Source organism: Anser brachyrhynchus, assembly GCF_964034855.1.
Source record: "Anser brachyrhynchus genome assembly, chromosome: 1".
NCBI lineage: Eukaryota > Metazoa > Chordata > Aves > Anseriformes > Anatidae > Anser > Anser brachyrhynchus.
Genome location: NC_137694.1, coordinates 179,500,568 through 179,513,218, shown reverse-complemented (window position 1 = coordinate 179,513,218; position 12,651 = coordinate 179,500,568). Strand labels below are relative to the sequence as shown.

General features: G+C 46.0%; 1 protein-coding gene across 3 annotated transcripts in view; it reads left to right on the top strand.

Annotated features, from left to right (window-relative positions):
* Positions 1–12,651, top strand: part of ELF1 (E74 like ETS transcription factor 1) — an 88,168-nt gene that overhangs the window by 17,480 nt on the left and 58,037 nt on the right. Inside the window, exon 1 of one of the 3 annotated variants that reach the window (XM_080587733.1) lies at positions 4,773–5,032. The exons of 1 other annotated variant lie outside the window; for it this stretch is intronic. The gene's annotated coding sequence lies outside the window, so the exon portion shown is untranslated. Of the gene's footprint in view, positions 1–4,772; positions 5,033–8,035; positions 11,175–12,651 lie in introns of those variants that run through there. One more of the 3 variants, XM_080587737.1, reaches the window with a different exon arrangement.

Below are 12,651 nucleotides of genomic sequence, written 5' to 3'. Positions count from 1 at the left end.
TTTGATGTCCTTGTTTTATTGTCTCATCTGTGGGTCTAAACGTGTAACTTCCATCAAATCCATTGGCAGGTGTATTTATAGGATGCTAAATGACTTTCAGTGCACTTTCCAAAACAAATGTACAAATAGCTTGAGGAGGGATGGTGAGACAGAGTTGGATCGGTCTGAGAGTCACAGGTTTAAGTGGCGTGGTTGTCCCTCCTCCCTGCCTGGATCATCCCCTGGATAACACGCCCCCAGTTTTTTTCAGCTAACGTGCAATCCTGTGATTCTTAGGGTGAAAAACCCTATTGCTCAGCCAGCCTAGCAGGGTGCTTCGCTACCACCCACAAAAGGGAGGTCCTCTGTCTTTTGCTGGCAGTGCTCGCTCATCACAGCCTTTTCGGAGCTGATTCAACTCGCTAACCGCACAGAGAGCTGCTGATGCTCCCCACCCACCTCGGTCAGCTTTCTGCCACGTTCATGTGTTAAAGCAGGTCACTGGAAGGTTTAACTGGTACCACGTGGACCAGAACCAGAGCAGGGGAGGATGGGGGGAGAGATAAGTGCGGTTGGGGTTGGTAGAGAAGTGTCAGAGAGAAGCTCTAGCGTGGAACTTGCGGCTGAGATTGGATCAGAAGCTATCTCGAGTCAGAGCTGTGTTTACTGCCTGGATTTTTGCAATTCTTTCACTCCTAAGTCTGTTTATCAGTAGAAAGGAGGGTATAGCCACATCTTAAAAACATTCTTAGAAATACTGAAAAGTAATGTTTCTTACCAGAGGCAAACGTAACAAAAGGAGGAAAGCAGGAACTTAAAAGAGCAAGGAAAAGTGACTATGCAAGTAGGTTTTCCTTGAGGCTTGTCATCTCTGAGATGTGACCTAGGAATACCTTAGTGGTGATCCAAGAAGAGTTTGTGCAAGGCTGTGCAAGGTCAGGGGTTTGCAGCTGTGTGGGATGTTGCTGTTCTGCTGGCAAAGGCAGCTGTCTTGCCAAATTCAATAGGAAACACTGGATGCAAACCTGGAGGTATAAAATGGATGAGGTTAAAGCTCTCCAGTGCTTGGTTGTGACTCCATTGCTTTTGAAGCACTTCTCTCACCACTTCTGCTACTTGGGTTTAATTTCAGGAGGCTCGGAGTTTCCTGACCACAAAGTTGCAAAAGACTCTTGTGTATTTTGAAAGATGACAACATTTATTATCTGAAGGATTCTGATCAGACGTAGGATGACCAGGTTACTTTCCCTCCCAGCCTTTGAGAATACTGGCCTGTCCAATATATGTTTTATTCACCGCCACTTCTCATTTCCTACAATTCAGCTACAGTTCAGGTGACCATTACAGTGAATCAGTGGAGCGTTTTCTCTCAAATTCATTGTGCTCTGTGCTCAGCCTGTACTCAGCATGCACCAGAACATCACTGAACCATACCTTTAAAGTGCACATTAAGAACTGGTAGCTGTGAGGACTGCACTCTAGGTATCCAAAAATTCTGGGTTCTGAATTTCTCCTTTTGATTTGTGATTAAATTGTTGAATAGTGAACTTTTATACATCTGATGTCTCGTAGCGTAGACTTCCTCTGTGGATAGGAACAAGTTACCTTGCAATCTCTTGATGCAATTTCTCCATCTGTAAACATTTAGGTCATTGTGCATTTGGCAGCGTTAGACTGAAACTGCTGTGGGTTTCTGTGTTTTTTGTGGCACCTGCTGCAGAGGGAGGTGCCAGTCCACAAGTCCCAACTACCAGGACAGAGAAACCACAGTACTAAAATGCTGTAGCAGTACCAGTACAGTTTCTTGGTGTAGATAAGGAGAAAGAAGGGTGCAAGAGTTGAGGTGCTAGCTTCAGATTTGGGTGAAGGTTGGTTCAAGTGTCACCTTTTGTACACATGCAGTTGATTTTGGGCATACGGCTGGGGTGTTCATGCCATGTTTGTGAATGGGATTATTAATACTTCCTTCCTCCAGAGACACCTGAGATTAAGTATGTTGCAAAGCTTGAGATACTCAGATCCTACGGAACCAAATGGGAAAGGGGAGTTCCTTAAATCTGATTTTTATCCAGTTGTAAGCCAGAGTCTTCCCTTCAGCCTGAAGAAGCCCCAGGCCTGTGTGTGCTGAGGGCAGGGATGTGGTCTCTCCCTTGTAGCCTTGGTGAGGAGTTACAGCATCTCCAGCAGCTTTAGGAATGGCACCGTGCGTCCCATGTCACGGGGGACTCTCTAGGCTTCCCTGTGGTGGCCTGGTGTGTAACAGAAGCAAAATGGAAAACAGTTTTTAAATCAAGGGCCTCTGTCCCCTTTTTTGTCTGAATAATATCTTCTCCGTCCCCAACCCCCATCCAAAAATGAAAGCTGAAAAGAGGCACGAACCTCCCTCGCAGTAGGCCCCTTTGAGACTGAAATGTCTCTTTGTGTTTCAGGTGGGTCAGCATGCCTCCAGAGCGCCTCTCGGGCCTGCCGTCACACCTGGGGCAGTTGTAGCCGAGAACTTAACAGTCTCCCTTTTGCGCACATGTAGCTTTCAAGGCCGGAGAAGAAGGAGGGACAGCACTTACCCAGCTGGGGGTGAGAAGAGGCTTCTTCAGGGGCCACACATGAGGCCGGCAGAAATGGAAGCCACATCCAGGTCCGCGCTGCCCGCTCGACCACACCGCTCCCCTTCAGCACGTGTGGCTGTGGGAGCCAGGGCCAACGAAAGCTTGGAAATTTGATCACGCGTTATTTATTTATTTGTGCAGCGTTAACTTTTTCTGCTGGTGGGTTCCACCGCCCGCTTCGCTGTGCGGCTACGCAAATATTTGCGCTGGGAAACAGTGGGGGGAGTAGCTCGGTGTGAGCAATATGCAGCCGGGATGGAGGGTAAAAGCTGTTTGAATTGGCCTTGGCCACGCTGTTGGTCAGTGTCTGGCTATGTCTTTTGGGCAACTGATAGTCTGAATTTCATAGAGATACTCATCGCAGCAATGGGCAAGGTCACTTCTCTAAGCCAGAATCATAAAGATCTGATACAGTACTAGGGATGAACATCCACCTGCATTATCTCTTGCTAAATATTTTTGCTTTTTGTATGAGCTTGTAAAAATATATATATTGCTTCCAGATTTAGCCTAGAAACAGCAAAATGTTTGCATAGTTTGTGGTCATACATCACTATGAAGGATTTTTCAATTTGGTTGATTGCCTGGATAAGACTCTTACTTTTTTTTTTTTTCCCTGTAAAACATAACTATTAGACTTTCTTTAATAATTAAAATGGTGCTCTCCCTGTGCCTATGTTAGCGTCCTTGTAACTGCTGAGCAGCTGGTCAGAGTTCTCCCCTCAGAGCCCCATGATTTCTAAAGGGTTTTGCAGTGCTAGAAACAAATATTTTCAGAAGTAAGATTATATTAGAATGAAGTTGCTGGAGAGAGGGAAAAATACATCTGTCACAAGTGGTGGAAAATATACAGTGACTAAAATAACGTTGTGGTGTTTCCTCCATGTGGTTTCTTTTTTCACCTGAGAAATACAAATGAAGACACATTTTTATAGTGAAGCTACGTGAGTAGTGACTTAAGTGATAACTACTTGGTAAATCATAGAAGAAAAAAACAAAATCTGCTGCTGCTCTGCTTGCTGTTGTTTTCTTCAGGTCTGCCTTTAAAGTAGACTGCAAAATAATGGGATAAAATACATTTAATAAAATAATACCTGCATATCTGTTCCTTAAACAGTAAACTGGAAGCCACTTTTGCCTTTGAGTGCCATGAAGATATCATAGGGACTGAATTAACTGCAAGTAAAACACATTTTCTTCTCAGTTACTGAACATGGCCAGTAGTCGGAGATACTAATGTCCCTAAGACAACGAGTTTTGCTCAGTGAATCACCTGTTGGACTAATGTTTATTACTAGGGGGTGTTTAATTACAGCAGCATTTACTCATATTTAGAGTTTTTTCCATTTGTTTGCTAGAGGCAGCTTAAGGCTTTTCGCCTGTCTTTGTACAAGTGTGCAAAGTCACCTCTGTTGCCTTCTTTCCTCCCCTGCTTCCCAACCCAGCTTCTCGCCCTCTGGTTACCCCCTCCTGTCTGCATGGTTTGGGGTCTGTGCCATGCCATCCCTATGCTTTGTGGTTCTGAAGCGGCACATTGGACTCTGTCCTTCTGGAAATCAGGTTTACAGTGGAAGATGAATGCACTTCCCAGCCTGCAAACCCTGCTTGTGCTTACCCTTCCCACCAACGCAAGATGGAAAGAAGCCTGTCCTGACCCTCCATGTGGTAATTTACAGGGTGACTTTCTGCCAGGCCTTTCTGTGTGCTTATTGTATTCATAAGCCCCATCCGCAGCCCTCGCATTGCCTTCCTCTGCATGTTGGGTGGCTTGGAGCATGGGTGTGTTGACTGGGTCCTTATTTCGCACCACGTTTGGGTTAGGAAGATGTGGAACATGTTGGAAATTCACTGAGATATTCTCAGTCCCCAGGTGTTGAGGTACTACATGGGTGAGGAGCATGTAAGAAATTCACCAAGATACTCTCAAAAGCCTGAGTGACATGGATGTCACTCCTCTCGCTGACTTGATGAAAAATGGTACGGGGACTGTGTTCCCCTAGCTGATTTGGGGTCCTCCCCAGGTTATATTTTCCTGGGGTTCGCCATGAGCACTGTGGCGGGTACCAACTACGAGATGTCCCACAGCCACTTTGTCACGAGGGTGGCTGGGGCAGGACGTGGGGCAAGGACACGGCTTTGGGGACGGGGAAGGGTGAGCTGGGGGGGGGGCGAAAAGGGCCTTCTGCCCTGGGGACAGGACACATGTGGGGACCAAGCGGGGCGCGAAGGCCGCACCTGCCCGGCGGGGCACACAAGGCACCAAAGCCCGGGTCGTCGCCGCCACCTGCGGGCCGAGCCCGGCCGAGAGGCGGCCGCCGCCCGGGGCGTGCCGAGCCCAGCCGCGCCGCCCGGCCCCGCGGTGAGTCACCGGCCGGGGCCCGGGCACCACTTCCCCCCCTTTCGTCAGGAGCCATTTTAAGTGCACGGAGCTGCGGGGCGGCCCGGCGGTACGTGCTGGGCTGGGCTGGGGCGGGCGGGGGGAGCGCTGCCAGCTCCTCCGAGCGGGGCCGGGGGGGGGGGAAAGGAGAGCTCCCCGCTGACAGGGCGGGCTGGGGGTGGGGGGGGAAACGGAGCTGCGGGTGAAAGCAGCGCTCGGGAGGGGAGCACTGTGGCGCGGCCGTAGTTCTGCGTGTCCCTCTGGCTGTTTCGGTGTTTTCCGGAATCAGACAGTTTTGGAAGCGTTTGCGATTTGTAACGCGCGTTAGGCGTGCTGCCTGTCGCCTTTGGGACGCGCCAGGCTCCGGGCGCTGGCCGTGCGGTATGCGCGATCCTCGCCTTTGGAAGCGCGCTGCGCGTCAAGGCGGACCCGCTGGGCAAGCGGGGTCCCAGGTGGTTCGGGCGAGGTTTCGGATGCCAGCACCGTGGCTTTGAGCACCTTCGCTCTGCCGACACCTTCCCGGTGTCATCCCGAGCTGCCCCAAAATGGCAGGCTCGGAGGGGCCGAAGGTGGGGTCGCTCTTGACGCCCGGCTGCAGGTCTCCTTCTGCCCAAGCAACCTCTGCGTGCTACTGAAAAACAGGAGGTTAAATCCCGTCGCCCCTAAAAATGGGCAGGTGCTCGCGCTTCCCCTGGGAATTACTAGGAAATGATGGTAATGGGGATCGTGCGTGCGGCAGAGGGACCGAGCGCTTATAAAAATGGGGTTAGCGGTGGTTGAAGCGGAACGGGAAAATCCCCGAGGTGGTTGTGCTGTGTCGAATTACTTTTCAGCTTTCAGTGGAGGAAAAATACCTTGATACTCTTAATTATATACTTCTGGACTCTTGTGGACGAATGAGTGTTCCCACCTTGTTCGCAGCTGAGCAGAAATGTACGCTGATATCTTTAGAAATTTGGTTTGAGTAGATAACTTTGGACCCCGTATGTCAGCCTCTCAGCTGAGAAACAAAGCCAAACGTCTTCTGAAAATGCAATGACAGGGAACTCAAACTCTTACGCAGGGGGGGATACTTTCCAGTTTCGTTTGCTCTCTGAAGCCTGTATCTGACAGCATAATGGAGTCTTGCTTAACGCTGTAATTGGTTACAGGGGAGGGAGGGAGAGAGGCAACCATTAAGTGAGTGGTCATGTTTGGGGTGAGATGGTCTCTTATCTTCAGTCCTTTCCAGCTACTGCCTGTATCTTCCTTCTGCACCTTACGGTGTGGTGTGTTTTTACTGTCTTTTGATTTTATGTTTTGCATTTTTTCTGTCTTAAAGCAACATTTTTTTTTGCAAGGGCTTTGGCAATTTACTTGGTGCATTGTTTCACTCTGAAACATCCATGGAGGAAACGATAAAGCTACAGTGGAACCACTTGGAAAAAAAAATGTTTTCAGTAGATGGTAGAAGTTTCTTACTGAAGAATTCTTTAACAGATTTGCATCTTCCGTGTTTTTTTTTCGTCATGAGTTTTATTTTCGGACCTTAGGACCGAGGTAACGATTGCCTGCCGCGCTCGCAGCCGACAGAGCGTGAACCTCCCTTTCCTTACCTCTTTCCTCCACTTCTTTTTTTTGTGTACCGGACCCCATCAAGACAGCCAGCCTCAACATTTCAGCTATCCTGTCCTAAGTCGGCTCCTAAGCCGCAGCTGCTTATCTTGGGCAGAACGTTTTTTTCTGTGCTAAAGGGTGAGTAGCTGCCGCTGCTTTCTCTTGAGCAGGGCTTCGTGGAGGAGCAGTTCCTCTTTGAACGCAAAGCTGCCATGTTCAGGCCGTCTTGCTGCCGTGCGAGGGCTACACCAGAACTACAGAAGCATTTGGGGTGCAGTGGTGGAGTTAGGAAGAGCGATTTGAAATTCCTCTGCGCCTGACAGATATCAGCTTGAACAGGTCTCCTTCTGGGAGGCAGATAAGCAGGTTAGAAGTGAACAAGAAATGGCATTAGCTTTTGTTGATTTTTATAGCTGAAGCCTACATTTGTTTCTGTCTCAGGAACAAAAAACAACACCTCTTTTCTCCCCCACCCCCCTCCCTAAGGCAGGGATCTTTCTATTTGGATTGAATTTGTGGTTGATGAGAGATGAGCCATGGGAGTGGTATCATTAGATGACAATTAGCTTGGACATTATTTCCAGGCCCATGCTTTTACAGAAATGCCTGTTTTCTAATGTGCTCTTTTTTTTTTTTTTTTTAATCTATTGACTAATAGAATTGCCAAGTCCATGATCTTGGCACTCAAACAAGAGGAGAAAAAAAAAAAAAAAGGCACAGATTTTAAGAATGTTGCTGGCCTGGTATAGCCTGATGTTTCAGTATTGCTACAAACTCATGCTTCGGTGGTGTGCTTTCCTCTATGGACACTTGTGTGCTTAAGAAAAATGCACAAGGTGTATGTATACCTTTTTCTTTCATTTCAGCAGAGCTGCATTCAAGGGTGGGGACTACAGTCGACCTGTACTAGGTGAGCTGCTAGCAAAGACTTTGTAACATAAATTCAGGATTTACCTTTATATCAGATAAGAAACTTTGATCTCCAAAACAGCTTTCACTTCTTGCAAGCCTTAGTAAAAGTTTCTCGGATTTCCCTGGCAGATTTTGTTGTTTTCACTGACAGTTTTGGTAACTCTCTTGAGTTTTGTTGGGTGCGCAAAGAGCAGCAAGAACTTTCCTCCTCTGGAGTGATTCAGTAGAGGAGTGGCAGGAGGTGGAGTTCATGTTTCCAGCCGTGGTTATGCCCTGCTCCGTGAGCGCGGAAACTTAGCTACGATACACCAGTGATTTACCGTCCTTATCCTTTTAATGCCACTGATGTGCTTTAGAGATTATTTGCTTTCTTAAATCTTATTTAAACGTAGCTTCCCAGATAAAGCGTTTGAGAGACTGTACGTACTGAAATTTGAGGTCTTCTGCTTATCAAAAGTCTGCAGCAGCAATGTGAAATGCTCTGGACTTTCTCCCTCTCCTGACATGAAGGGGCTGATCTCTGGAGAGGTACAAATGATTTATTCTTCAATATGGGTCTGGCTTCAGGCAAAGCCCCCAGCTGTGTCAGTCTGTGTGCTAACAGGATCCCATTAGATAGGGACTGAAGTTTATACATGCTTACCTTGATGTGTTTTAGGCCTTAAATACCTAACAGCTATCTTTAGTGAAGAATTGTGCAGTCCTTTATAAGTCCTTAAAGAGATCAGTCACCTTGGGTCACAGGTGACTTTTGGTTGGGTTAAGATTTGAATGTGAAAACGATGGCATTTTGTTAGCCTCTGAACAACCTTCGGTCCTCAAACCTGGATGTACAACCTTTTTTTCATGTATCTTGGAGAAATTCTTTACAGCTCAGCTCATTTGCTAGGAATAAGGATAGCAAATACATATAGGTTGGAAACTGTGGGAAAGAGTTGTTTTTAGATGGATTGAATGTCACTGTCTGCTTCTATAATTAGATGTTTTAGACTATTTCTAGAACACCCCATATTTAGCTAATCATCAACATTTCTGTGTGAATATACCGGATATATATATATATATTTATTTTGAAGGGAATGTTTTGCACTTCTTGAGTGGTTACTGTTAGCGTACTGTCTCCTGACTTCATCTGGGAGCTTCTTTCACGTTTACCTAATTTGTCTTCTTGCGTGGTGGTGGTTTGACTTCTGAAGTGAGCTTGGTATAAATGTTTTGCCATACAAGACTTTTTCAGAATGGAAGAAAGGGGGTGAGCTGCATTCAAATTGCGTCAGCTCCTGAAAGAAAAAGAGCATATTAATGTATATTGTGGCTGCACATATTGTTTCAGCATTCTGTATGTTTTTCCAGAATTACTTATGTTTCCCATGGGGTATTTTGACACTTAATGAAACTGACAGGTTGGGAGAAAGCTGCTTTGCTTTTACAAGCTTTGTATCAAGTCACTTCTGCTGTTCTCCAGTTCCAAGTTATCTCAGTGTTTGTTCAGTTTTATATTGCAGCCAGGGAAAGAAACGGCAAAATGCGATTGTGAAACTACGGTTACGACTTGTGATACCTAGGGCTGACCACTGTCAGGGAATTAATGTTTAACTTGGTCTTCCACCGAGACTCAATTTCAAGTTAAAAGCAAGTTGACAAGGATACTGTTAGTTTTCTCCTCTGTGCGCGTGCCCTGTGTGCCCTGCTAGATAGTTTTGGAGCTAGTGAGCAGTTTCCCAAGACTGCTGTGGCACGGTTTGTTTTTAGTGGATGTTGTATCTCCAACCAGAAGAGGACCCTCTGAGGAACAGCTTTCTTGAAAACTGTGTCTTGAAGGCACCAGGACCTGCACGTTGCCTGCCGAAGGCAGGATCTGGCCTGACATATTCCTGGGAGGTGGTTGTTAACGTTATCCACTCCCTTTCTCTTGGTAGGTTTGCTGTTTCGTGCTGTTATTTTTCCCCTCTCCAGAGCCTCTGTAAGCTATTTGCTCTCCGTAGCTATTCAAAAATTGTAACAATGCCTGTAAAATAAGCATGGGCGCTGAACGAGGGTATTAGCTATCAAGAAAATAATTTAAACATTTACATGTCGTGGAGCAGAGTGTGTGGCAAACCTACACAAATTGCAAGAATTTGCTCTGCTGGCCACAGGCACCTCTAAACCAGCTCGTGGAGAACTGTAAGCTCAGCAGGGCTCTCCAGATGCTTTCCCTGGTTTTGGTATTCAGAGAGTGGAATCCTGCCTTTTTTTGTTTTAAATACTTCTGTTTATTTCAAAAAGAGAAAAGAAGGAACTGTGGAGAGGAAGTGTCTGTTTGGGGACTTTTTTTCTTTCCAAAAGGTGGTTTAGACATATGAATGAAAATGAAACTTTCTGTGTTGAGAAACAGCAGTCAGGCAAACTTGAAACTAGGTAGAGCTTGTAGCTTTTTAAAAGAATACCAAACCTTTTCAAATTGAAAAGTGTATTTCTTCCACTATCAGCTAAAGGCAACATTGAAAAAGTTGCTTTTGAAGCAACTCAGAGAAGTAAAATTTTGTCTGATGGAGCTGCAATGTAGAGAGCCAGTAATTCAGACCGTATAAAAATGGACTGGGGAGGAGGGGGGTGTCCTGAGGAAAACTGAGAAGATAATTACCATTGGTAGAAAAATGTCCTAAATGTGCACTTCTGGTAATTATATATGTTTTAGGTAATATAATATTCAACCATTTGTTTTTCTAAAAAGCTAATTGTCTTTTAATATGAACCCTCAGACGAGCTGTATTAAATGGTGCTTCAGTGGCAATGGACTAGAAATAATTCTCAACAGTAACAAATGTCAGAAAACCTTTGCCAAGCTGCAAAACAAGGACTCCACGTTAAAAATAACAGGGATAGTTACAGAAAAGTTGCAATAGTTTCTAAGCCGTGTAGTAGAAAGGATATATTTTGTGTATTGATTCTGGTGTTAGCAATGTTTAAAGCTTCTCTTACACATGCCCTGTCTTCAGAGGAACTTAGGAAACATTTTGTTAACTTGAACTGCCAGACTTCGTAAATGCCTGAAAGGAGCTGTGACACCATTATATTGATATACTGGGATTTAAAGCCTGTGCATTTGAGGACAAAGAGAGTAGCAGTTGCTAGCTGCAAGGAGCTAGCTGGGTAAAATAACTGCTGCCTTGTGAGGAGAGACCCAAGGCCACCGATCCTGATCTGTATGTGGTGTGTGGGTGTGAACTGACGGGTTTCTCCTGTGTCCCCTTGTATGCCTGTTTAAAAAAACTAAAAAAAAATAAAAACCAGCGGGAAGGTTTTGTGAGTTCATTTGTGCTGCTTTAAATGAGAACCTCTAGATGAGGTGAAATCCGGAAAAAAGAAGACTGGAGAAAGCAGCTTGTTTAAGTGAAGGCTGGCAGAGGCTGCGTTTGGAGAACCTCTTGTTGTGCTGTCTGTCGTGAACGAGCTCGGTGCCTGCAGCCTGGCTGGGGAAGTAATGCTAGCGCTCGCTGCTGTCTCTGGTGTCTTCACAGCTTGTGTTTACCAGGCTTACGTGCACGTCGAATGTGCTTGGACCTGACCCCAGCTGCTCGTTTTTACTCATAACTGAAGGTTACGTGCGTAACCACCCTGGTCGCTTCTCAGCACGGCCCGTTAAACCCACGCGGCGGTGCTTCAAGTGGATGTGCCCTGAAGCGCAGAAGGGAGCCTTGGACAGAGCGAGTTTTACTCAGGTAACAACCTGTCCTGGAGGTGATGGGCTGTAAACCCTTACACCTCCCCTTCAGCAAGGTGGCATTTGCTGCAGCCCTTAGCTTCTTGACTCAACAGCAGGTTGAGCTAAAGTTGGGATTGAAACTCTAGACGTGTGTTTTTGTGTGCATGCAAACTTGCACCAGTTTAATTTGTTTCAAACTTAGCTTTAGGTAGCTGTTCGAGGTGGGCATGGTTGTGCCTAGGTTGGGGCTGTGGGAGTACCCTTGCAGCTGCCTCCCTGCTGCTTGGGTGTACCACCTTCTTTTTTCCCCTCTGTGATACCATAGGTTTTACCCCGTGTTTTATTGCCCTCCCCTCCCATCCGCGCTCTGAACTGTTCGGGTGAGCAATACCTTATCTGGTTCGGCTAAAACCAGCCACGTTAGCAAATGAGGGTTCGTGCCATGCAAAGTTGCTTTGCTCGTTGGCTGAAGCAGGCTGGGACTGATTTAGGAGCGGTGGAGCCAGGCATTTCGTGGGATTTTTTGTAAGATGGGGCTGAAAAATAAGGGAGAGGAGGAACTAGCACAATTTTCTTTGGGACAGGGCAATTGTCTGCAGCAAAAGCTTCAGTGAAGAGATCATTTTGTGAAGACATCCCTGTGTACCCCATTTTTAAACCATTAAAAGCTTGTTTTCCTAATGAATTGTCTGAACCCTACATCTAGATCCTTCTGGTTGAGAGGAGTTTGTTCACTGATAAATTAGGTTTTGTTGAAAAATTATGTAGTGGGGTAAGTCTTGGTAATATAAACTGGGAGGAAAAGTTTTTTGCGTGTTAGTTGGGGAACGTGTAAATAAAAGTCTGAAACATTTCGGGTGGAGAGTGAAGCTTGGTCTTTTTTGTTCCTTTTCTTTCTGGGAGAAGAGGGGGAAGGAAAGACGGGGTTGAGAACTGTGCTGCTGCAGCTTTCTGAAAGAATGTTGTTAACATCTTGCTTTGTTAAAAATATTCTAGTTATTCCTGTCTGCTAAATCGGGTTATTGAAATGAAATGATGACCTTTGCTCTGAGCCTGAAACAGTCTGAGAGAAAAGCAGGTGTTGGGGAAGATCAAAGCTTTTACCTCGGCTAGAAAACGTGAAGATAGATCTGAAGCTCCAAAGATGCTATATTCTTGCAAGGACTTTGAAAACTGGGAAGAATTTGAAAAGTTGATTATGGTCAGTTGCCAAGAGCAATGCTGCGATAAATTATTAACTCATTGCACTGTACTGCCTCGTAGTGCAAACAGTTATAAGCTGGTTACTGTGCTCTGGTCGGTAAGTCAACACTGTAAAAAATTCCTTGGTTATCTGGAAAATGTCTTCTTTGGGATGTTTATTAAAGGGACACCATAGGATTAAAAGTCATGTTTCCTTCTGTTGAAGGGGGAAAGAGAAATCCATGAACGCAGTTGGTTTCTTGTTGCCTGGGGAAGGCTGGTCAGTGGATGTTGCCTTGCTTGGTTTCGCT